At 39.3% G+C, this 25,542-nt stretch overlaps 1 long non-coding RNA gene across 1 annotated transcript in view; it reads left to right on the top strand.

The window, feature by feature from the left end:
- LOC125323313 overlaps nt 1-25,179 on the top strand; it is a 49,854-nt gene extending 24,675 nt beyond the window's left edge. The window contains exons 3-4 of the long non-coding RNA XR_007202476.1: nt 18,990-20,962; nt 22,813-25,179. This is a non-coding gene — a long non-coding RNA (uncharacterized LOC125323313). The remainder of the gene's footprint in view (nt 1-18,989; nt 20,963-22,812) is intronic.
- Nucleotides 25,180-25,542: the final 363 nt, after the last annotated feature.

Raw genomic sequence — 25,542 nt, 5'->3', positions numbered from 1 at the left:
GAGCAATGAGCTTTACAATGGAGGAGAGGAGGAACAAACAGGGCTTATTTTCTCTGTGACAAACAGGGTGAGGCTGGCTGAGATGGAGAAGCCAGGTCGGGCAAGTAGGTCAGAAAATGCAGCTACAAGTCAATGCAGAGGGTGAACAGGTTGGATGCTGAAGTCAAAAGTCATTGGTTTCCATGCTGGAAGTACTCACTGAGTATAAAATTTAGCCAACCTGCTTGGCAATCTGAGTATACATTAACTTGCCTAATATTAGGTGGCCACGTTTCAACATTTTGACCTAAATCCCATTTATTTTTGCAGTCACCTACAGAATCACTGCAGAGCATAAAGCTCTGAGCTTAACAAATTCTGGGTAAATAAGGACCTTGATTCATCAGTATGTGCCAGATTAAATAATTTCTTAGTACACATCCTTTAGACCCCAAGATTTCTTATGGTCCTGCATAATAAACTGTTTGTGCAATTAGCAATAAATTTGTCACTGTAAGTCACTCTTTAAAGCTGGGAACAAGTATAACATTTATCAGTGTGTTAGAGTTTGCAGTTAAAAATAGCTATCCTGTTTTCATAGGGTCAGGGCACTTCCAGGCTTGTTTTCTCCAGCTCTGTTGATACAGGGAAGGTTACAGAATCAGCATGAGTATGTGATAGAAAATGGTATTCTTTGTACAGAAATAAAGTTTATTTGCTGAAGGAAAATCTGCCAATTTTGGATTCAGTGCATTGCCACCTCTTTCAGCGTTGTCTTTTGGGTTTTAATGAATGTTTAACTGTTCCAGTTGCAATAGGCCTTACCTGAAATGTGCAGTCTGGTTGTATTGATGTTAAAATACCCTAAACAAATGTGCAAGGTTAACACACCATCCAAACCCAAGCAGCAGCCGGTACCCAGCATGCTGCTGTAGCACTTAGGAATTAACACACAGAGAAGGACTTCACATTGGACACTGTAGTCCAGCATGGGCCCCTGTGGTGCCAGGCTGCCAGATGTCCCTGCACAGAACTCCACGGTGAAGCTCCTCAGGCTGCTGCCTGCAGTGCTAAGATTGGCATTCAGACTGTGTAACATGGCATTTACCTTCCATAGCCTTTAGCAGAGCTGGTGGTTATTTATCTGGAAATCTCAGACATGAGGTGTTATTTGATTTAGGGAGCAGTCTGTGTAAATTAGATATCCCTAAGCTCCTTAGGAGACACCTTAATTAATACCATTTCCTTGATTAGTTGATTCCTAATTAAATTTAGTATGCTATAGAGATTTATTAAATTTGCTGTATATTTTTATTTCCTTTGGTTTAATTTTGTAATAAATCTTTTAGGCCACTTATCACATGTCTATTAGCTTTACAAAATCAAAACTGATGCAATACACAAGAAAGAGTTAAACTCATTGGAAGCTTCAACCTGTAAGAGGTTGAGGAATCTCTTTTATATCAGTCTGAGAAGAACAATCTGAGCCCCCACAAAAATCATATCTGACCTGTGTGTGGAGGGTAATGCTGGGCAAAGTTGAAGTCTAAGAAGGAAAAGGGGGAGACTTGGGGCAAGAAGGATTCCAAGAAAGGATTTAATTACATTGGAATTAACTCTAAACCATTCAACTGGACTGAAACAAAATTAATTATAAAGCATTTGTTTGGAAGAAGCTGAGCCAGAAAAAGCAGAATACTGCCAAATAATATTTAATAATTGTATTCAAAAATAAGAAAAAGAACCCTTTGGGACTCTTAGTAAATCATTGAAACCAACTGCTCTTTTGATGAAGCATGTGTCTTTCTCAGATTAAATTACAGGGGCTGTCTCATGTTCTCATGAGATTCTGTAAACCTATATTACATTATTTTAGTAAAAGCAAAGTAAAAAGAATTAATTGGTGATCATAGACTTTCTAAGGAAGGCAGAACAGAATTTTAACGAGCAGTTACTCAGCTGTCTGTTTTGCTGCTTTCCCCCAACCCGAGCCTCTCATTTTCTATGGCACTGGGAGAAACTACTTTTCTTGAACAATTTCACATTTCCTGGCCCTGCTCATGTCTTGCAAGTGATGACGTGTCTTAGAAAATAGGGCAACAGAGAGAGAGAGAGAGTGATGGTTCTTGAGTGAGTTGGGAAAAAAGACAAGGAAACCTGAACAAAGAGAGAAAGTGATGTGTTTACCTTTTGCTTTGACTTCAGCCATGTCTAGACACAGCTTTATGTGCTTAATGGTAACAGCAGGGACCAGGAGAGGGTCATCTCACTCACTAATGCCTCCTTGAGACATTGGCTTCAAGGAGGCATTAGGCAGTGCCACTAAAACTTCCAGTATCAGGTCTAGCAAGACCTGGCGGTGTGATTTTGGCTTCTTGAAAACAAAAATCTTGAGTGCTGTTGATGTGTGCTTCCAAACGTTTCCAGCTCTGGGACAGGCTGTTCACAAGCAATGCAACTCTCCCTTGAAACTTGAATATCGGTGCACATTCACCACTAACTAACTTCAGGCACTACTTCAATGTTTGTGTTGGTTTGATGGATAAGGCTTTCTGAGATATTCTGCCTAGAGAACTCAAATGTAGTCACAAATGAGAAAAATGTTAATTGGATCAGACAGCTCTGTGTTAGATCTCAGGTGCCCCACAGCTGTGAGCCCTTTTTTCTTTTCAACAGTGTTTTAGTCAAGAAGTGGAATTAACGTTGGGTTTGTCTTAACATTTCTGATTTTTTTTCTGGCTTAACATGGCTCCTTTCTTGCCCGTTTTGAGACTCCCAATGGGAGATAATTGAAGTTCCTCCTGGGAGAGCTTCTGCAGAAAAACTGTGGGTTTTTTTTCAGGCTCTTTTTCTGTTTTGCCTCACTTAAAATTGATGGAAATATGGCTGGATGCATTGATCAGTTTTTTACAAGGCTATGGATGACAAAGGCAGGCAGGATGGCTGATGTGCAGTGTTTTCTAATAAAACACAGCTAAGACTCTTGGATTTTTAGGCATTAGATTTATAATTTTTCTACTGTGTTAGGCAGATCTTCATGTCTTAAGTTTCATAGAAACATTTCTTGACAACATACCCTGTGAAGGGTGGGCTGTGTGTGGAACAGCTTGGAGGATGGAGAGATTAACTTGGCACTTTAGGATGTGGGCCTCTTAATGCTCTCCTACCGACTGTCACAGGACTTATCCTCACATGTATGCCTCTCTTTCTCCAGTAGAGAGATTTGTGGGGTCGTTTCCAGCTTTTAGTGAAAGAAAAGCCAGTGTCCTGACTTTGCCTCTACATACAGGTTTTAAGTCTTTGTCCAAAGTTCAAATCAGGAGCTCTGCCTAAATTAAGAGGGATTTGGCAATCTTTCAAGGGTTTTGCAGCTCTCTACTACAACAATGTAGGATTATAGAATTGTTTAGGTTGGAAAAGACCTCTAAGATCAACCCAACACTGCCAAGTTCACCACTGAACCATGGCCCTAAGTGCCATATCTACATGTCTTTTAAACATCTCTGGGGATGGTGACTCCACCACTTCCCTGGACGGCCTGTTTCATTGCTTGACAAGCCTTTTGGTGAAGATATTTTTCTCTAATATCCAACCTAAACCTCCCCATGTGAACCTCATGGTCTTAGAAACCTCAGGAAAATCATGCCATAACAAGGTGAAAAGGAGCAGAAATAAAAATTCACGGCCAGGTTGATAATTGCTGAGTGGCATTTTGTGCACGAGTACTTAGTGATTATCCATGGCCCTGCTCCTGTTGAACAGTTTAATCCCATCTGGGAAAGGCTGTGGATTTACTGGAGACCTGCAACAGGCGCTCTCCCTTAATCACATACAATTTTTTCTTTTTTTTTCCCCCCAAATTTAATGTTGTGAATCAGAAATAAAGAACAGCAAAATACATCTGGGAGCTGAAGGATAAAATGGAGAAACATGAGAAAACTCGTGGGTCGTATCTTGACGGAAGTCCTTGCTTTCCAGAGGAGCAACAGTGCCTCCCTCCAGGTAGGGAACCTGGGGCTCCTTTCTGGCTTTCTGCCATACAACAGGCAGGGCAAAGAGGACATTTCAAGTGTATTTTAAAAAAGCTGTAACTGCTTAGAAAACCTGGTAATTCTTGCACATCTCAAACCATCCCAGCCACTCATAGTGGGCTTGGATAGAGAGCAGATCCCAAATGGGGGGGGCTCTGCTGTGCTCCTCGGGTGGTGCTGTACCATGGGTATGTGCCAGTGGGTAGAATAAATCTATTACTGTAGCCATTGTAATGTCCATGAAGTGGGTATAGAAAGAAAATAACACCACAGCACTGTGGTCTTGCCTTTGAACACATTCTCAAAGATATAATTAAAACCACCAAGCTTATTTCAGCCAAAGTTCGTAAGTGATGGGTCTGGCATCATGCCGATTGCAGGAAGGCTAATTACACCATAAATTAAACTTTTTTTTTCCTAACCAAACATTATGACCTTTAATAAAATTGTTTTTACAACCAGCTGTCAATAAATCATCCAGGAAAGCTAGTGAGAAATGTTCTGTGAACACTCCACTTCTGTGAATTTCATTAGCTGCAGTTTATTTGATTTTTTGTGAGCTATGATGGTTTTTAAATCTCAAATTAAAAGCCCTGAACCATAAAAACTAATTCAAGAACATTAGCATCTTGGTCTCTGAAAATGAGCCTCTCTAATTGCAGAAATTAGTCAAGACTGTATAACGATCAGGAGGTCATTAAAAAAAAGAATAGTGAGTAGGCTGTGCCTGACTCAGCTACAGCAGCTCCAGAAAAGCTTTTTTTTTGAATATGCCCTTAATGGAAGAAAACTGTCTCCTGGTAGATCGATTTGAAAGCACTGAGAAAGCCTTTTAACCCAGAGGTTTGATTTCTGAGACATCACTTTCCTGGCCTTGTTTATTCTCTTAGGCGCATCAGGACTTGAGCTTGGACACGTGCAAGAAGTTTTACTGCGTGTTGTACCCTTGTGTCTGCAGCAGTGAAGTATGAGGTAGTGTCAATAGGCTTTACTTCAGGACCTCTTTTTGTTTTGCATTCTTAAGGCTCCTGTACTACTTCATGGTAATTACAAATATTTGTAAGAAATATACTATACTGCTTGATTTGTGACTTTAAGGTGGACATATTTTAAAGCAAGGCATTTTTATTAGATTGGTACCAGAAAATGAAGCTGTTAACATTCTACTCCTCTGCCTTATAAAGCTCTTCTAAGTAGAGGAGCGGGGTTATTTTGTGTTGTAGAAACATCTAGAAAGCCTTTAAGTTTGAATCTGATAAGACAAGGTGGCAATCCTTATTCTCAGCTCCTTTTTGGATTTGCAGGTTTCTTCACATTTCTGTTTTCCTCTATATATTTTGGCATGATAATTTCAAGCCCTTCTTAACTCTCATTGTTCATCTGACTTTCCAGAGCTCATTTGTGTGGAATATGTATTATAAAAGTCGGATACACCTTGCTGAGCCCCACGTAGCTTCCATCAGTCCCTGTTTAACCAGTTGCTGCCATCTCACAGAGACATCTCTATTCCTGCCTTGTGGTGTATATTCAGAAGGTTGCCCAGGAGTTCATCTGTAAAGTGTGCCCAATCCCTCATCATATTTTGTCTTAGGGACCCCAAATGGAATATTTAATTTAAAGGAGAAGATGACACTTTCTAGCACCTACTTTTTACAAGTAAATTCTAAATATTTTCCTGTACTCTCCCTTTTTTTCCTTCCAGACATTTTTTTCCTTTTCCCTGTCTGTTGTCACAAGCATTTATGTGCTGTCTAAACCAAAGGTCTTTTGTCATGTTTATACCAAAAATATGAGAAAACAATGTGAAAAGATTGAGTCTTTATTTATCATTTCAGGTTCCCTGGGAAATCTTTTGGTGTCCATGGGAAGTTTTGAGACATCTACACTCCTCATTCCATGAGCTCTTCTGACTCTCAGTCTGAGACACCAACTTCCCTGCTGCATGTTTTCCTCCTCTGGGCCTCACAAATAGGTCCATACACTTATTTCTTGCCATACATGCATGTATGCTGCCAAAACCAGCCTGTCAAACACAAACACTGTAATGTTGTCACTCACATTGTTCCCCAGCTTCCAGCCCCACATGCACCAATGTGCCCACGTTTATCTGTGGAATGGTGATGGAGATGTCAGTTTTTATTGCACGATTTGATGTTACAGTGTGGGTTCCCTTAGTCTGCTAATATATTGTAGCCTTATTGTTTCTGAAGCAAACAACTTTCTGCTTATTCCTCATATCTGATTTTTAGTGAGACTGTTATTATAGCTTTTCTGATGATCTTTCATGTTTTAAGAATTTCAGTTAAAACGGTGGGGTTTTTTTCTGCAGGTATTTATGACATTTTCCCATACCTATATGAGATGGAACTGACATTTAAATGTCTTGGCAAAACAGTTTGAACTACCATCCCACCCCAATTAAATACTGAAACAGAAACTGTAAACTTTCCTGTGAGTAAAATAAATCAATTATAAATTAGCAAGATGTAGGCTACCGATGAGGGCAAGAGAAATCAGAATGAATAAATATGAGTTACTTGAACTCCATGAAACACACACACACACACACACACACACACACACACGTCTGCATGCGCACACACGCATAACGTTAAACTTGATCTGGACTTTTTCCTTCTGGCTTCATTAATCAACTGGCCAGTTAATCTGAAATATTTCACGTCAGCTTCACAGATCTGTTTTATGTATATACATTTTTCAGCTTTTATTTTGTTTGAGGTTTTTTAATATTACTTGGCTTGCCCTTCCATTATTCTTGAACATTTAAGGTTGAAAAAAAAGTAAATTACAGACCCCCATGGACTGATGCAACACAAGAAGGCAGATGTTTTTCGCTCTTCTCAGGTCACACATTGTTTCTAAACTGAATGTAGTGAGTCCAATAAATTGCTTTACAATATAGTAGGAGGCATCCCATTCTGCAACCGTGTTTATGTGGAAGTCATAGGCACTTCAGATGAACAGCCCCTACTTAGTTCCTATTAAGTCCTAAGTTGAATTGATACAGCTTTATCCACACAGAATATGTATCATAAGTGTCAAAATTGCCTAGGTGAGCAGTATATAGTTTCCACAAGTTCTCTACCTACTGGTCTATAAATCTTTCTTTGGATTTATTTATTTATCTATACATTTATTCAAATAACAAACAACTGACTTCTGAAAAGGTACTATACTTCTCAGAAAAGACTTTTTTCCATACTGGTTTAGCAGGTAATTTAATAAAGAGTACTCTCTTCACACATTTTCACCACAGGTGAAAATGGAAACTCTGGCAACTGAGAGAAGAGTGTCAGTCCGTGAGACTCTTGCTCTGTGATATGACCTGCTTGTTAGGATTTTGTATCAAACTACTGCTGCTTTTTTGTTTTATTTTTCTTTTTTTCCCCCCCCCCTTAGCCTCAGCATTAGCAGGACTACTTTTTTCATTACAACTGGGTCTTATTGCTTGGCTTTGTCTTGCAGCATGACTCAAAGTTCCTACAAGAGACATTATAAATACTAATTATATCAACAGAGGGCTACATCTGAGGGATACAAAATGTTTCCAGCTGCAATATTTTGATCAAGTTGGCATCAGGATTTTCAACTTTGGAATGAAGTTTTTAAACTGAGGTCTTGTACCAGGAGTGGATACACTCAGCATTTTCAGTGAATGTGTGATTCCCAGCAGCCCCAGGCTCATCATCAATTGTCCAATTTTAAAGTCATTGCCACGAGATTTTTCTGAGTTTTTGAACTGTTGTCCTTTTATTGGATTTTACTTGGGCAGGATATAAAAGAAAAGTATTACTTTTGTGGATAAAGTTTTTGGTTATTGAGTGTGTACCCATTACTCTATACTCACTCTGCTATTTGCCTTCAATTCTGAAGTGAAAGTAAGAGGCTTTTTAGACTGCTGAAAAAGTCCCTGGATTGTGGGAATGCTCAGGGAAAGCCAAGATACCAAACACCTGTTTTTCACTACACTTGAGGATGTTGGGTAGGTCAAGAGGGGAGCTGTGGGTTAGCTCATTCCACTGTAAAGCAATGAAAGCCATAAAATATTATGAGCAAAAAGCCACCTGTTCTTGAATTAGTGCTTGCCATCTACCTTTGTGGTTTAAATTGAAAGTTCAGTATCTAGGCAGCCTGTTTTCCTTTTGCTGTGACTTAACCACAGTGTATCAATTTATACAGTGCCTTCCCAATCAGCTCCATCTCAAAGCCCTTTGCAAACCGCAAACGCAGGTGCACACAGGCACCCCTTCCTCTCCCAGGCACAGCATGCTAACAGGAAAGCAAACAAAGCATAACAAATAGGTGAGTATCAGAAACTACATTCAGTACCAAAGTACTAGAGATGAATTTCAGAAAGATAAATCTATCATGATGGATGGCTGTAAGACCATTCCTTGATTTACTCCAGGTGCTGGATTTTACAAAAGTAAATGCTTTCCAAGCAGCAGCTCTCCTCTGGCAGCTTCAGAGTCCTCTTTTGTTGGACAGAAAACTTGATGGTCTTGATTTGTTGAGATTTAAAAAGTAAGTGTGGGAGAAAAGAGCTGATCTTACAGAGGAGCCATGTACCTGACAGAGGTACTCTAGTCTGAAGAAGCCTTGCTATCCCGTTATTACATTGACCGAAAGACAGCTGGCTGAAGGCAAGAAAATCAGCTTGAGAGAGTTTTACCATGAGGTGCCTCAGGAGGTGGTAGCCTAAACAGATTTACTCTGTCCTGCTCTAAAGGTAGTGTCAGAGCAGCTGTCTCTCAGGGACTAAGTGCCATACAGGTATGTTTATTTCAGGTTTCAGTATGAATCCTTTGACTATTGTTCTAGAAAATGTTTGCTGTTTCTGAGCTCAGTGATTCCTCTGTGCCTGTTTTTCTTGTGGCATAGGCTATTTAGCCTGTTGTATTTCCTTGGTGTGCATGCACTGCACTGGGCTCTGGAAGATGAGCCTGGGGTGGCCATGTTATGCTCTCAGGAGAAACTGTATTTTCATGAAGTCCATGGCTTTTAGGACATTTGGGACAACAGTTATTTGCTGTAATTAATTTACCTATGATGCCTAAGTGAGAGCTATGCTCATCCTCCCCTTCCCATATTGTCAGTGAAGAGAGAGTGCAATCTTGAGGTAGTGATTCAGGTATCACATGGGCTGAGGCATCATTTCTGGCAATGCATCTTCCTCTTCTCTTCTCTTCTCTTCTCTTCTCTTCTCTTCTCTTCTCTTCTCTTCTCTTCTCTTCTCTTCTCTTCTCTTCTCTTCTCTTCTCTTCTCTTCTCTTCTCTTCTCTTCTCTTCTCTTCTCTTCTCTTCTCTTCTCTTCTCTTTTTTCTCTTCTCTTGCAGCCAAGCTCAGTCCAGGGTCTTTACTGTTAACATATATTTGCCAAGCAACAAAATTCCCAGAAGTTCAGCTTGCTTGTGTTTCAGCGGTTTGATATTTTCACATTTCTCTGTGGTTTGGTTTGTTTTAAAAAAATATTGTCCAAAGGAAAACATTCCCTCAGAAAATGCTGTAAATTGTAATCTAGCTCTGATTCTTCTTATTTTGTTAGCTCTGGCTTATTTATACTCCAAGATCAAGTAAGACAAGTTTAGTTTTGCAAGCAATCAAATAGCTAAGGATGTTAGAAAAATGGCAAGAAGTCATGTCAGTCTCTAAGAACTACACACTGATTAACTGATGGATTTTAAGGCCAGTATTTCAAAGTTAGCTTGTATGACTTTTGTTAGAAATACTTTAGAAAACCCTTAAAAATCATTAAAAGATGAATGAAGTGTCTACTTGATTTAGTATTCATACAGACTGCTATTTACCAAAAGAAAAACCTCATAGTCTGTTCTGCATACTCCAAATTCACTTCCTAAGTTTCTGAGCCTGTGCTACCAACTATTTCTAAAGCTCTACGGTAGCACCATTATTAATTCTTTTGATATTCTTTTCTCTAATAAACATAAATCATCATGCACTCATTTGGTATGAGCATGGATATCATAAGGCTTTCTATGGTATTCCATCACTTTATAGAAACACTCAGGTGTGGATCTGACTAAAACTCAAGCAACATTGCTGTGGATGAAAACTTGAAGGAATCCCATCTCATGTTGTATGGGTGCCACTGTGCACTCTGATGTGAATTTTGTCTGGATTGCAGCAAGTGACACCATGAGGGAGATGCAAGACCGATTCCTGTCTCCTCTGAGCTTGGAGAAGACTCCCTGCAGCATCCCAGGAAAACAGTGGGGCTCCAGGCATTAGGCCCAGGGTGCAAACCCTCCTGTGCACAAAGGCAAGGCCAGTGTAGCTGGTCCTGTTCTTTTGCTTCCCTCTTTTGGTTGTTCAGGTTAGGGATGGCAAAGGAGTCTCCTCCTTGGATGCGGCTGCTGGCTGCAGAGCTGGGCTGCTGCTGTCGAGTCTTTATTTCTTGTAAAGCTTCATCTCTCAGAGCTGAGATGGTGTATGAGGCTCTGATGCTGTCAGGACTTGGGTTGTTTCTGTGAACAAGCCTGAAGTTGAAAGAGGAGCAAGAAGATCCTCCTGAGATGGCTTTTCAGCTAGTGTAAGTTGTTGTTGCTCTATGACAATCCAAGGATAATTTCCAGACGTGAAGGTTTGCCTGCTTTGGCTTTTAAACAGACCTCCTCATTGATCTCAGTTGGAATTCTGCTTATACTTCATAGCATGGGGCAGTGCCAGACATGCAGTACCTGTGGGGACAGGTGAGGTGATGGGCAAATAAATATGTATGCAGTATCACAGCATACTCATTGCCTTTTGCAGGAGGAAAAAAGACAGGCTTGAAAAACTTAAGACAAGAGGACCAGGATTTCCTGTTCTAACTTTGAATTAGGTTTAGTACATGGCTCTGCTGGTCTGTATGGTGAAAACTAAGCACTGCCATAGATTAGAATGAGATAAAATTATATTGTTACTTCAGTCCAGTAGGAGCTATAAAGATGAATTGAAGAAAAAAGTAGAATGACTCACCTGGCATGGCAAAATGGAAACCCTTCTCTTCACCAACCAGACATGTCTCTCCATATTCACCTCAGAAATAAAGTCTGTGTTGAAATTGCTGACAGACAGTTTAAACTCTGCACGTGATTCATACCATGCCTTTACACTGACATTTTAAGTCAGGTTTTTCTGATACATTTTGGGTTTGCTTTTTGGAGGGTTAGTTATCTACGTTCAGACTGGGAAGGCAGAAGACAGGCTGGTTCAGAAGCTTCACATGGCTGACCATTTTTTTGTATGGTGGACTATTAATTTGGCAGTAACTGCAAATGATCTTTGCACTTCAAAGGTATAAAATGTCACATTCTCAACATCTATTCAAAGTAAAGAAATATGCCAGCTTCTTAATGAGCCCAAATACTGGTCTGCATGATGTGATTGAGGTAAATTACATCCTTTTAGGACTCAAACAATAGTAATAGTAATAGTAATTTTTTTTTTCTGTTCGCCTTTTTACTGTGGTTAAATGCTTTTTCCTAAACAGCTTCTTCTAATATCTTTAATTTGCAGTATTTTTACTGATGCCAGTTGTTCTGCTAAAGCTTTGCAAAGGATTTAAACCACAGTGGTTTGTTCATTGCCCTAGATGCCTACAGATTTCTTTTTGTCTGTAACTGTGCTGTATGATTTTTATGTGAAATTGATTCTGTACAACTGTAACTAACAGGATTTTCCTGGAAACAATCCGAACATCTTGTACCAATGTTTACAATAAATATATAAGAAGAAATTGATAGCTATCTAACAGTTTCCAGGAAGATGGGAATTAATACAAAGCCAGCCTCTGAGTGTTTTTCAAAGAGAAAGATTGGGGTTTATTTTATTTCTATTGAAACTTGTCATGTTATTTGAATTCCCTTGACATTTTTTCATACTTCAGAGCCTTTTTAACATTGTCCAAGCATCGAACATTCTGGCCTTGTGTGGTGCCTGGGAAATGTTAATTGAGCAATCCTGAGTTGAACCCTTCCTTCAAATACTTTGTAAAAATACAGCTGTTAATAACGTTTATTTGGCTTCAATTTAGATATGAAAAAAATCCATTTCAGGAGGTTACTGAAAAAAGGTTTAGACTTAATATGTGTTCCCCACATATTAAGAGCAATGGCATGTGCTGTAAAGAATAAAAACCACAACACACAGACATCAGTCCTCATGGGCTAATGGAAATCTAGACCTGATTAAAAACCCATTTCAGGACTTTTTTATTGCAGGGGTGGGTTTGATAGCTGTCAGTGTACAGGAAAATAGCACATCTGGAATCTTACTGTGTACTTGTGCTGGCTGGTATAACTCAACCTGTGTGTCAGATTTTTTTTTTTTAATAGCCAAGATTTATTTGGTTTCTATTAATTTTTTAAAAGTCCTTGGTAAGTATGCTTATTAAGTACTAAATTTTTACCATCCACAAATTAAAAGCTATATTTTAGTAGTGAGCAGTTTCCTTCAGAGAAAAGTAGGAAAGCCAGAAATAGGCATTAGTAATGTAGAGAGTTATTTGATTACAAACATACCCCAGTGGCTTCTCAGGGATGACTATTTTGCAGCTTGTTTAATGAAAGTTGCATTTTTCTTGTGACTTTTCTATCTAGTTATGAGAAGTCTAAAAGGAGAAATTAAACAAGTAGTAGGCTCTGACTACTATCATATCAAGAGTTATTTTCCTATTAGGAAATGGTATATGTCTAGGAAATTGTAACTATTGTTTAAAAACCACTTGGATTTGCTTATAAAACACAAAACTTCAGTAAAGAAGAGGCTTTTTTTCCTAAGCAATGTCTTGGAGAAAATTGAACAGTCACCTACAGATCAAGAACTTCAGTGTTGTTTTAACATTTCACATGTAACCATAATATTAATTAAATAAGTGAATTTGTAACCATCCTTATGTTAAAAGCAAGAACAGAGCAATAAAAATCTTTTGATGGTCCCCCACAGCCTGAGATTTATTGTCTAGTTAAAATTTTAATAGTGCAGTTCCAGAACTTTTATATTTTAATTGCTCTAGAGATTTGTACAGCTGAAATATTTAATGTATTTTCATATATTCAAATCATGGTCTAAAATCAATAACGACCTGGATGGTGCCTGTCTTGGATGGTCCTAAAAATCTCTAAAAATTGAACTATGCATATGAGTTATTAATGTTTTGGCAGTGTCATTTTAGTCCTGTTCTACTTGGCAAACCCACAATATTTTGAATTTCTTGCAGGTTAGAGTTACCAGGGGAAACTGTAATTCTTCAGTGGGAAGAGAGCCAGAAGGGGATAAATTTTAGTCACATTCTATTATCTTCAAGATGGCAATGTTTTTGAAGCAAATTATATACTATTTATTCCATTTATATACAGTATAGATGGACATATATTTAAATGTCACTCCAGTATTCAAATAACCAGTTATAAAAGTCATAATAAAGGACCTCTAGAATGTCACTACAAAGTGCCCCAAAAATAATTCATTTTGGCTGAGCTAATTCATTTTGGCTGAGGTGGAGGAAAAAAAGCACACCTTTCTAGGGCAGAGTCACCCACAGGAACAATCATTCATCAGGTAGTCATAATCTTGACACAGCAGAGTGTCCATCAATTTTATTTTCACCAAAGTCAGGTGAAATACTTGTGCATGAGAAATTTGGGAATTTTGTGCGATACCCTAATTTTGCTCCCGAACGCCAGTATTTTCAGCTTCTCAAAGGGTTTAGAGCAGGGTTCATTAGTGACTTCTCAGAAAATTATTTATGCTTTAGAAAATGTACTACATGCATTTCCCAATACTTGAGAAAGTATTATGTGGGAGAACAAACTGTACTTGTTGAAATATACAGGCAAAGCCTATGTCATAAAGCAGTAGCTTGGCTTTTGCTTTCCTTATTAAACAGCCATTTTCAGAAAATACTTGATTTTAGAACGTTGTGATTCATGGGTGGTCAGTGGGATATTCTGGGCTTTTTTTTTTTTTTTTGGTAAAAATCCAGAAGTTGAATGATCCTGGCTTTTACTGGGCTCTCTCATGGGCTCTTGCACTGGGTTCCCACCTTATATTCCTGATTAATCTTCAGAGGTGTAAAGCCAGGGACAGAAAATTATTGATTAGCAAAGTCTGCTTTGCCAGAAAAGATCCCTCATATTTTAAGTCTCTAAGCAAACTGAGCAAGCTGTGAAGTTACTGAGAGGCTTGTGGACTTGCAACAGCAGGAGTCTGCAGTTAGAAATTATGGAGAGGTACACTTTTTTTGCCTTGTGTAAGAAGAGGCTTCTCTGATTTTGATAAGTAACAACAATTTGTAGTTGTGCATGAATGGACAATTACTATTAAAGGTGTGACAATACTCTCACAGGACTGCAGCTCTTGCATCGATTCCTGGATTTCAAGAGAGAGGACAGATCCTAACAGTGACTTAACCATTTCTGCCAGCCATTCTCACATTGAGCTTGTAGACCTGAATTCAACCAAATCTTATTTTTTTAGGAAGACATTTGGTTTTGCTATTAAGTTTTCAAGTGACAGGGAATATATTATGTCTAGTAGACTATTTTAGTGCTAATTTACCTACCTAGTAAGAATGCACATTATTTTCAGTCTGATTTTGTCTGTTCTAGCCATTGGACTTTTTCATATCCTTGTCTCCAAGCTTAAAGCAGACTTGATGATTTATAGGATGGGAAATATTTTTGGCATGGATGAGCTTATAAACTATGATCAAGCCAAGCATTCAAATTACCTTGGATAAGTTTGAATCTATAGAGTCTTTCAGGAAAAAAACTGGTTTTCCAGCCGCAGCCCCATTCCTGTGACCCTTTTCTGAGCTATTCCCAGTTTCTGAAAATCCCTTACAAGTAAAAGTCAGCTGGAGAGCTCAAGCTCAGAGATTCAGCTTGTCTCATGCTCTTTTATTACTCAAAGTAATTTACCCTGTGATCCTAAGATGCCCGGAGTAAAAACCAATTTTTCTTTAAGAAACTGTGAGCTTTATGAACCTTACAGAGCTCTCTTTCAGGATGGTAATTCTGAAATTTCAGCTGTCACACTGTATTTACTGCTGTCACTGTTTTCTGTAAAAATAATGAAGTGAAACAATGCCCTCAATTGTTAACATCATCCTGGGTATGAAATGTTCATGTTTCCTAGCAGACCCTAAACCAGAGAGAAGTAAACTGAGGAGGAAACCTTTGGCAACCCTGAAAACCATGAGCAGAAGGTTGCTGCCTAGAGCCAGTAAAAGGAGATAGGACACAAGGACGACAAATGGGAGTTTGTGTGGGTGCCTCAGGGCATGGCTATGAAAAGCTCTTGGGTAGGGTGGGATTTTCCTGCATCCCAGCATGGAAAGTTTGAGTGCAAGAGCCAGAAGTGCAGGAACTGCTTGGCAAAATACCATTGGAAGAAGGAACATTTTCAACCCCCTCTCAGATGCACCAGGGCTTCTGCTTCTGAAAATGACATAAGAAGTCCTACAACAGCCATGTTTGTTACCGTATTAGCTCTGCCACAACCTGGTAGATATTGGGTGTTGGCCTGTTGGTGTTAGCTCTGATCATGCTTGAAGACTTACTTATTTTTAGCATTCACAGTACCTCCATTATTGTGCATCTTTATTAAATTTTATATTCTGTAGAAACTTCTTCCCTTGTTATTTACAGGGAAAGATTTTTTTGTCTGCTTGGAGTAAGGGATCTTTCCAGCCATGGACCTTAGAAGACTGAGGAAACAGGAGTTGATGTGAAACTCCATGGAGGTTTTAACCTGACCTGTTTCTGTGGGTAGAAGATAGCCCTTTCTGAATGGACCATACCTAGCAAGGAGGTCTAGTGACATGAGAGTAAAAGCAAAGTCTTCTGCTCCAGTTAGGTTTCAGAACACCACACTTTAGTTCTAGTTAAAGGTAATTTTTATAATTGAGTGATTTATTCTACATGGTTTCTAGTCCTGCTCCCAACTTTAGCTCATTATCCTTTTGCTGGCTTCATTATTTCCTCAAATCCCCCACATTTTTGACTTTCCCAGGACTTCCCACTCACCTATATCAACAATTAAATGTATGGGTGTAGCAGAAAGTTAATTCAAAATGGCTCTGTTACTGCTAAGGTGAATATTCTAAAATATACCAAAAACCAAAACAAATAAAAAACCAAACAAAAAAAGAGGATGCTTCAGTGTAAAAATTATGGTGATGGGAATGTTCTGAGCTTGCAGCAAACATGCAGATTGCTGCCAGAAGGGGTAATTGTAAAAATGCCTCTAATTAGCTGTAGAGTTTAATTCATTGAGTAGAAATTTGAAAGCTGAAACAAATATTTTCTTCCAGAAAATATCAGTTTGTGACATTCGAAGCTGGAAAATACTATCCCTAGTTTATAAAAAGGGAAATGAAGTCCAGAGATGATTACATGATTTGCCTAATATTCCAGAGATGTGTGGAAAAAAGCTCAAGTGTGACAACAGTCCCAAGGAGAAATGATACCACCAGTGTAAGCAGACAGCATACAGCTCCTCGATGCCTACGAGTCCTACACTTCTGCACTTAGTGGCTGTGGAAAACATCAGTCAAAATGTCACCATTTAGTGTGTGTTCACTTTTCATGGGTGCAAATGACAACACCAGATGGGACCCAAAATGTGGCTGACTGTGGATACTTTAATGGCTGTCTCAGGCACTCTTTTCTTAGGAGGACTTAGATCTACTGCTACTTCTCTTAGCAGAAAGGGTCACTGAAAGAGTTCAAATGATGGTGCTTTTCTAACTGCTCTGAGAGAACTGGCTGCACTAAAATACTTCTTGACTTGTGTTACCACAAAAATTGTAAAAACAGTTTTACAAGCTGTTGTGCTTTAGTGCAAAACAAACACATTAAAAACATTTAATGACCACTGCTTCTTGCATCTTCCTGTTAATTTATGTAATTTAGCCCTATAAAAGAATCAAGAGCTGTTTGGTTGGAGCAGCTTAAGATGTTTATTAATATTTGTTGGTTGTGCTGTAGTTGCAATGTGAGCCTAGACAGGAACACAGAGCTCTCAGCGCTGTGCTGGTGAAAGAAGTTAACTTTGTATTTGCATAAGCATGTAGGAAATTAACCAGTTATGATACAGTGGAATGCAGTTAAGCTTTTTCTACTGGATCATTAACTGGAATTTCATATTCTGGTGATGTTCATCTCAGACTCTGAGCCTAAGGGACCTCGTACCTCTGTGGGCCTTCCAAAGCTGTGTGATAGGCGCCTGATTAGAGGGTGATTTGTGATGTTATGGATGCGTTATGGGCTTGATTGGAGCATGATTGGGGAGTGATAAGAGAGGGGTGGGCACGGGATGGGTGTGGGATGGGTGCAGGATGTGCATGGGATGGGTGTGGGATGTGCGTGGCATAGGCACGTGATGGGCCCACGATGGGCAAGTGATGGCCACTGGTTCCAATTATAGTTCAAGTGCAGCTGCAAAATTCCAATGGCACCCACATCTTAGGCGCAGCTTTCCTGCCTCTCTTCCTGTATCACCGGGTTAATCTGCAGTATATGCAACTGATTTGGCAGATATATGGATTCCAGAATAACTTGGCACCGGCTTTTCATATTATTGGCAATTTTTCAAACCTCTCCGTTCGTGTGGATCTCAAAGCCAGTCTTGCTTCATTTGTAAACTCAGTAATTTGCCCAAGTCATGCATGTTGCCCTGTAATAACGTTATTTCTCCAATAAGCTCAGACCTGTTGGACAGCTTTGTGCTGGAACTAATTATGCTTCCCGACATCTGCTGAGGAGTGACTCCCAATTTGCATATGCTTGCTTTGTATCATAATTCCTGACCTGTCAATTGATCTTGTTCTGTATATTCTGTATAGTCACACTTTACAGTAATGCAGTTTTTCATAAGTCATTTAAGTTATGCATTTTATCATCTGTAGTTTCTTTGTGTCAGAATATTTGTCTGTGCTTTTTTTTTATATCTCAGATACGAATGAAATCCAAAGGTTCAATAAGTGAGGCTTTATGAATACTGCTGAAAGTTTCCTACCATAGGACTTTAAATTACACTCAAAGGACACTGTATTTCATGTTTTGAAGTTCTGCTCTAGTGGAGGAGAAAAATGATGAAACAGGAGAGAAAGAAAATGGCTAGTGGTGAGAGAAATGTGAAGGCATGGTATGAAGGAGACTGGGGCATCAATTTCTTTTCTCTCAGCTCTTGCACAGGGTTTGCACCCAGTTCTACACGCTACAGAGTTATATTTGGTGTGGTACTGCAGAAAAAAGAAAAAGTTGGGCATAAATTTTAGGCTGTGTTTTTGTATGAGGCCAATTTCTCCAGTGTTGTTCTCTATCTTTTATTCTCTTTGGCATCAATCATGTCAGCCAGTACTTAACTTTGATAGTTCTACTTTCTTCTCTTGTGAATGGGTCCAGTTCAGGCTGGAATATCAGGTAGAAGCAGGACATGTGAAACTAACTTTAATCATTACATGATACTTTCTGGTGGCCTAGATTTACTAGGGAAAAAATGGGGTTCCTACAATGAGGTTAAATAGGTCTCCAGGTGAGATTGCTGGAGCAATAACACACCCTCTAATTCACTGAGTGCAGCTTCTGATAGGAATGTGATGTGCCAGCTGGATAGAATCCTGTTAGGAATGGCTATAAACCTTTTTATTAAACATGATTCAGCACGTCTTTACTTCCCTCTCCGCTCTAGTTCTCAGAATTGCAATTTCTGTCTTTCTTATGCAGTAGGAAAACAAGGCGAAGAATGAAAGATTTCATCTGGGTTATGAACCTCTTTCCTCAGACCTCCTAAATGGTAATTGTTCCTGGAAAGTTTGGACAGTTCCTTTGTTTCCCTTAATACTTGCAAACACTAAACCACCACAGCAGAAGAGAGATTTGTATTGCCATACACTACTTGGGGATTTTCTTTCCTTTATGACTTCTCCCTGTCTCTTTCCCTGTCTTCTAGTGCACAGCTTGTGGAAATATGTCACATTTCTGTGGTGCAGCAGAGTGGGAGGCAGAAAATCTGGATCTTATTACAAGTTTGGCCATAGTCTTCCTATGTGAACATGGGTAAATTATTTATTTCTGCATTCATAATACAGCCATGTTAATCACCTACTTCGCAGGGTGAAGGTGGCTGATCTGTAGCATTCTTGAGTGTTTAAGCAGTTGAGATGGGACTCCTAAAATATGTAAAGTATGTCTTAGTACTGTGTTTGGCTAGTATGGAGACTTCTGGGCAACCTGAAGCTTCTCTGTGGGACAGAACAAGTGGCTACAGCTGCTAATGCTTGTTCCACCCAGATGTCCTGGGATGTGGCTGCATGGCAGCCCAGACCTCCTCTTCAACAGCTCCTCAGGTGAGTCACCCTCGTGTTCCATCCTGTTAAGGTTTTGGTATGAAACATGTAGGATTAATGAAGTTGGCTATCACTCCAACGTGAAAATAAAGGAAAATCTGCTGAGCTCTGGTGAGAAGAACTACCAGAGCAAAGCAGGCTGGAAGAGAGCAGGTGGTCCAATCCCTCCTGCCACATGCATCTTTATACCTGCATGTCTGTTTAAGCCATGCTTTAAAATGTGCCACTGATGCACCAAGCTGTTACCAAAGTGCAAATATCAGGATTGATTCATACTACAATGCACCTTTCAGCCATCTTCTTGTTCTCCAAAATAAATAAGCTGCATGGGTTAAAGAGTGCAGTCTTCCCCACATGTGTCAAAAATCTCTGGCTCACTCTGTTTGCTCAGTTGCTCTGATCCTATAAATTATGTGTACTGTGTTCATCTTGGACTCCTACTGCCTTATTTTCCCACTTACTGCATAGCTTGGCAATGTTAGAAGGGACATATTTCTCCTCCCCTTCCTTCTTTTTGTTTTTCTGGCTGTGCATTTGATTTAACTGGGACTGTAAAATGACAGCATTAATTGCCAGTCTGCCACAAGCTTCACAGTTTATTTGATAGCGGGCACTCCTTACACCATGGTGTAAATGTAGCAAAGAGTCATGCTAACGTACTCCTTCGAGTGCAGCTCGTCTGTGCAGTGTGTGTAAGAAAAAGGCCCACACTTGGCACTGACAGGGGTTGAGAATAGATCTGGCAAAACCTATTCTTCCCTAGAAACTGAACCGAGAGAGTGAGCAACCTCCAGGCTCCCAGGCAGCAGCCAAGCATCGGGCCCGGATTCAAACTCCATGCAAAGCTGATGGATGACACAGTCTAGAAAAAAAGGAAGAGGAGAGAAAGCTCCCTCTTGGTAAACAAGCTATTCCCCAGTTGATTCTGTTTAAGATCCCCATCCAGGAAAGGCTCCTGTGTGCACTTTGTACACTTACGTAATTCCACCAAGCCGGGTGTGACATCAGGGTGCTGCCCAATTAATCTAATGTAAAATTATGTCTGAAGATTAGGTGACTTCCAGGACTGGCTCTTTACTGACAATCTTTGGACCATTTAGAAAAAAAAAGCATCTTTTCGGAGCAATCAAGACACCAGGAGGAGCTCATAATATGAAATATGGACCTGTTTTTCCTAAAAATTTTCTAAAATTAAAGATTCTCAAACATTTTATTATAGTTTTTCACTGCTTAGTCTTCCTTGCTAAACTACACTAAAGATTAAAGCTTTTTGAAGGTGGAGGGGTATATGAAAAAGTTCAAAAGCCTTAAAATTGCATTAGTTGGTAGGGTGTAGCTGGTTTACCAGTTACCAAACAATACTTAACTTCCATACAAACACAACATGCAATTAAATGCATTCATCTTGTTCATCAGACTAGAACTGAATCTTCCAGAATTTAACTGTGCTTGATAGCTGCACATAACATGAAATGATCTTGAAAAAGTTTGCCATGATATTTATTTCTGTCTTTTCCTCAATTTACCAGGAACTAAGGCAGCAAATCTGAGGGAGCAGTTTAATAAGAATATGGGGGTAAGTGATGGGAATTTAAAGGAAAAGTCATGGTTATTAAGGTGTTTTGCTTCTGCTGAAAATCACCTTAATTCCTCATGCAAGACTTCTGCAACTTCTGCTTTTGCAAGTAGCTTTGTGGGTCTTCATAGCTGGAAACCTGATGTTGTCTGTGGCCTTCATGGATGAGAGAGCGAGTATGACATGCTCACCTTCTATCGATTTTCCAGATCCAAGAATGCTAATATTTTCCTATGCAATCACAGTGGTGTTTACATTATTTTGGGATTTGAAGTCTGTTTTGATGCTTTATGAAGTCTGACATTGCTTGAATAAACAAATTCTTAATAATTGATTAAAAAGCATGGCTGTACCACTTAATCTGTCTACACAAGAGGCATTTTTCCTCTGGGACAGGACTAACCCAGCATTTAGTTAATCAAGTTTTAAAAGCTGTGAATTTAAGCTCTTTGGGATATATACATTACCAATTGCAGGAAGTTGGGAAATAAAAGGAACTTTTCAAATAAAAAGATGTCAATTTAATAGCAAAGGAGCTGGAAACAGATGTTTCACGCAAAGTATATGAGTTGTGTCATTCCTTTAGGTTTTCAAAGTCACTTCTTGTCAGATGCATTGGTTAAGAGAGAAAATTAATGAGCTGTGTTAAGTTTTATTACACAATCTTCTGATGTGGGAAAGCTTCCCTGCAGGAACAGCTCTGTGCATGGCTTAACTGATTTAGGCATGCCTGGTGCAGTATTCTCCAGAATGTGTTGGAGATCAAAGTAGGGAGAGTTATTCAGGTTTTATGGCAAGGTAATTAAAAAAATATGGGGATTATTACATATAAATCATACTTGCATAAATTTACTGGTAAAATAAAATCTAGTAAACACATTTAAAAAATGAGATCAAGAAAATATTCAGCCACATATGTTACCATTGCAGATGCAAATCTGCACTCTGAAGTCTACAGAGCTGACCTCTTTCTTCCACCGCAGAGAATTTGGCCCAGTTGCGTTCTACTGGTGTTCTTGTTTTCCTAAAAAAAACAACCCAAAAAGCATGCTGAGCTCTCCTGCTTTGTGACAATGTGAAGATGGCTGCTTTGTACCAGGCACAAAATGGTCCCAGGTAGAGCAGTCACAAGACTTCCCTTGGCTTCTGAGGTGATTTCATCTGAAAATTCATTCTCCTAGAAACAGACTTGTGTGTCTGAACATTTGTTAGCATCTGTTAACAGTGCAGACTCTGAGTGAAGAGAAGGTTTTGATCCTTTGACCCTTCTGGTTAAAGGGGTAAAAAAAGCCCTAGAACACTGCAAGGACTTTCTGTTCTCAGGGGAGCGCATACAAGCTCAGGAAAGATTGTAGCTTATCCTTTCTGGGCATGTACAGGAGAAATGGATGCATGCACTATACTCCAAATAGGGCCCAAAAAATCCCAGTCTAGAAAGAGGGAGAGATGATCCAGTTGTAGATGTTTAAGTACTGATCATGAAATGCAGAATACACTTCCCTCTGAGTGGAAGAGAAATGAAGATTATTGTGAAACTTCTGTTTAATCAGAGGAGAGCTTCCACATTTCTGTCACACAAATATGCAGAAAGGATAAGCTTATAGCTTCAGCTGTCCTGAATTCAGTGGTACCATATGATGACAGAACACACATGCACAAGTCTGTATAAATATATACACAGTGGAAGTCAAAATATATAACACTGTCAGGACTGAGCTTTCTCTCTCCAAGGATGGGCATATGCCCTCCTCGGTCTAATTGGGTTTATGACTCTTCATGTGTGTATATGCAAGAGATATGAAATACAAGTACAGTAGCTTTTGATGTGAAATAACATTTTCTTGTACCAGCTACAGGTCCCTGAGAGACTATATGTGAAGTTCACAATGGAAGCTCTGCAACTGAAGCCCTGGCAACAGAATAAGCAGAACACACTTGGCTGTCATTTTTCCAGTCTTCTCTGCTGCAGTGCTAAATTGAATGAAAGAGGAGCTATTGACTGGCAACTCCATGCAGATGAAACAGTTCAATTTCGACAAGGAAAACCTATGTGAAGTTTCAGTGAAAATCCACACATGCTTTGCTCTTCTGGGTGATGAAATATTTTCCTGAAGAAACCACCCAACAATGTCAAAATGTTTAAAGGTACTTGATTGTGAAATGCTGAAGATCCTGGTGTTTGGCATGGCTGCTCTCCCACTTGTAACCTTTTTCAAAGAATCAATAGATGCTGCATCTAATAATGACAATGAGTGTGTATTACAGATATACTACCTGGACCTGGAAGCTGATGGGCAGACCTGAAAGTATTGCAGAACTAAGTTTTATCTGCATGCTTCCTGAGAATGCAGAACTGTTAATCACATGTGCAGAGTCTTGAAGACAAGGACCAGAAAACTCACTGAGATTTTGAAACAACAATAACGTAAAGCCCGTTGCAAGATTTAATATAAAATCTGAACAGTAAAGAATTCTGTGATGTATCTGGTTCTTGTTTGATGTACTTCTACTGCCACAGTTAATATAGTGTTTGCAGTGCACACATAAAGCAGATATGCCCAGATTCCTCTCTAAAAGAATTATTTTATAGTCATGCATGCTATCTTTTCTGTTATTTCTCTCCCACAATTTCTATAGGCTTTATTTAGTTATGTAAGTTGTTCTTAACAGCTTTCAACATAATTTGCTTTAAGGTAACGGTAGTGATAGATGGTTATAGAGAAGGCTATAAGGATTCTTCTAAGAAAGTTCTGAGCAAGAAGGAAGTCCCTCTTTCTTGGGGATTTCCAGAGTCTGAGAGAAAATAATCCTCAAATGAGCTATTCAAAGACAAGATTTTCTACTCTCAGGTGGTAATGATTGTTTATTTCACTACAGCAGAATAAAAATCACCCTCCAGCACACCATCAGTCAAATTTTCAAAATATTTCAGCCCCCTGAAAATAGAATTGAAGTAGGATCTAAGCTTTTCTAAAGGCTGGTGCCAGTTCTTCAGACATAAAGTTCACTTTTCAGCCTTACTTACTCTGTATGCTTGAAAACATCAGTGAGCTGAGGATTTTCTTGCTTTCTCTGCAGGCATGCTGCATGCAGGTGTGAATATTTTATGCAGGAACTGCAGAAAGACAGGAACATACAAAGCCTATTGCACAGGCTGTCATGTCTGGCCAAGGTGAGTCTGACTTGAACATTCCCAAAGTATTCCCTTCTTCCCAAAGTCAACATGAACCCTCACTTCAGTTGTGTTAAAGTCAAGGGCTGGGCAAAGCTGACTCCAAGCATTTAGCTGCTTAACATCATTATTTTGCCCTTTGTAAAATGGCATCATCATTGGGAAACTCCTTGAAATTCTTACCTAGAAGCTGCTTTAAAAATTGGAACATTATTACTATTAGGTTACTGTGGAACTGGAAAAAAATTTGCCCTGAACTTTTCTCAAATGTGTTTATGACTAGAAGGCAGCCTACACGAGTCTGTATCTAGACAGATTCATGAGCATAATGTTTCTCAAGGCAAAACTCATTTTAGAGGCTCGCTAGATTTACTTCAGACAGTTCCACCTTCCCTATTTGGAACAGCCTGTTACCAGCCTAACTGCAAGAACTAAGCCATTTATGGACAGATTTTTTTGTTTCTGTGCTAACACCACTGTCAGCAGGAGAATGATCACTGGAGGTGATGCTAACTGTCAAAAATGTAGTTGCTCTCCTGTAACAGTGACAAAAGGCTCTAAAGGGGAAGCATGACCCTATAAGACCTGCTTCTTCTGATTCTAAAAGGATCAGATAAAATGAGGAACTGGCTCTGGACTGTTAGGATGGTTTTGTGATGAGGTACATGGCTTGGGCAATCTGATTATGGGCCCTCTGCATCTTGTACCTCCTTGAAGGTGAAATTTGCTCTTTACCAGCTTTTCCCTTGGCGTTGCTCATCTTTTGCTTACAACTATCTACATGGATGAGATTTTAGTAATTTCTTACGTAAGGCAGTACAATTTAATGGTTTTGCCTAACTAGAACTATACTAGTTTATTTGAAGCAAGGGCATGCCTTTCTGACAAAGTTCTCTCTAAACCATTGAATATGTTGAACTAATGTTTATTTATTTTTTGATGAGTGCAATGGTTTGGTAATCATCTATAAATACTTTTTCTTCCGAGTGTGCAGTGTTTAATGTATGGTTTTATTTATTAAAGAATGGCGTGTACTTAGGTTACACCAGTGTATTCTTGTCTGACATCTGCCCCATTGATAAGTTAAATGCACCTTGTATTCAAGCATGGCATCAGTTTGGCTGTCATGCACTGAGGACATTGCTGGCTCAGTTCTGACACAAGTGTCCAAGCAGATATGTAACACTGTCCATTGAGATGGTCAATACAAATTCACTGACATCAGCAAAGCTGCTGTAAGAGTAGGAAACCTTCTTACATTTTTGGAACAAACATTACTGACGGTGAGTGATTTTTAATGGAATTTTCATTGTTGTCAGGGTTGCTATTGTAGATATAACTCAGGTTTCTGATGTCATGATGCAAAGACACAGAGAGTCTGCTTTCCTTCACCTCATGGCGTGCTCAA

The sequence above is a fragment of the Corvus hawaiiensis genome, chromosome 3 (genome assembly GCF_020740725.1).
Source record: "Corvus hawaiiensis isolate bCorHaw1 chromosome 3, bCorHaw1.pri.cur, whole genome shotgun sequence".
Lineage (NCBI taxonomy): Eukaryota > Metazoa > Chordata > Aves > Passeriformes > Corvidae > Corvus > Corvus hawaiiensis.
This window is presented reverse-complemented; position numbering and strand designations above follow the sequence as displayed.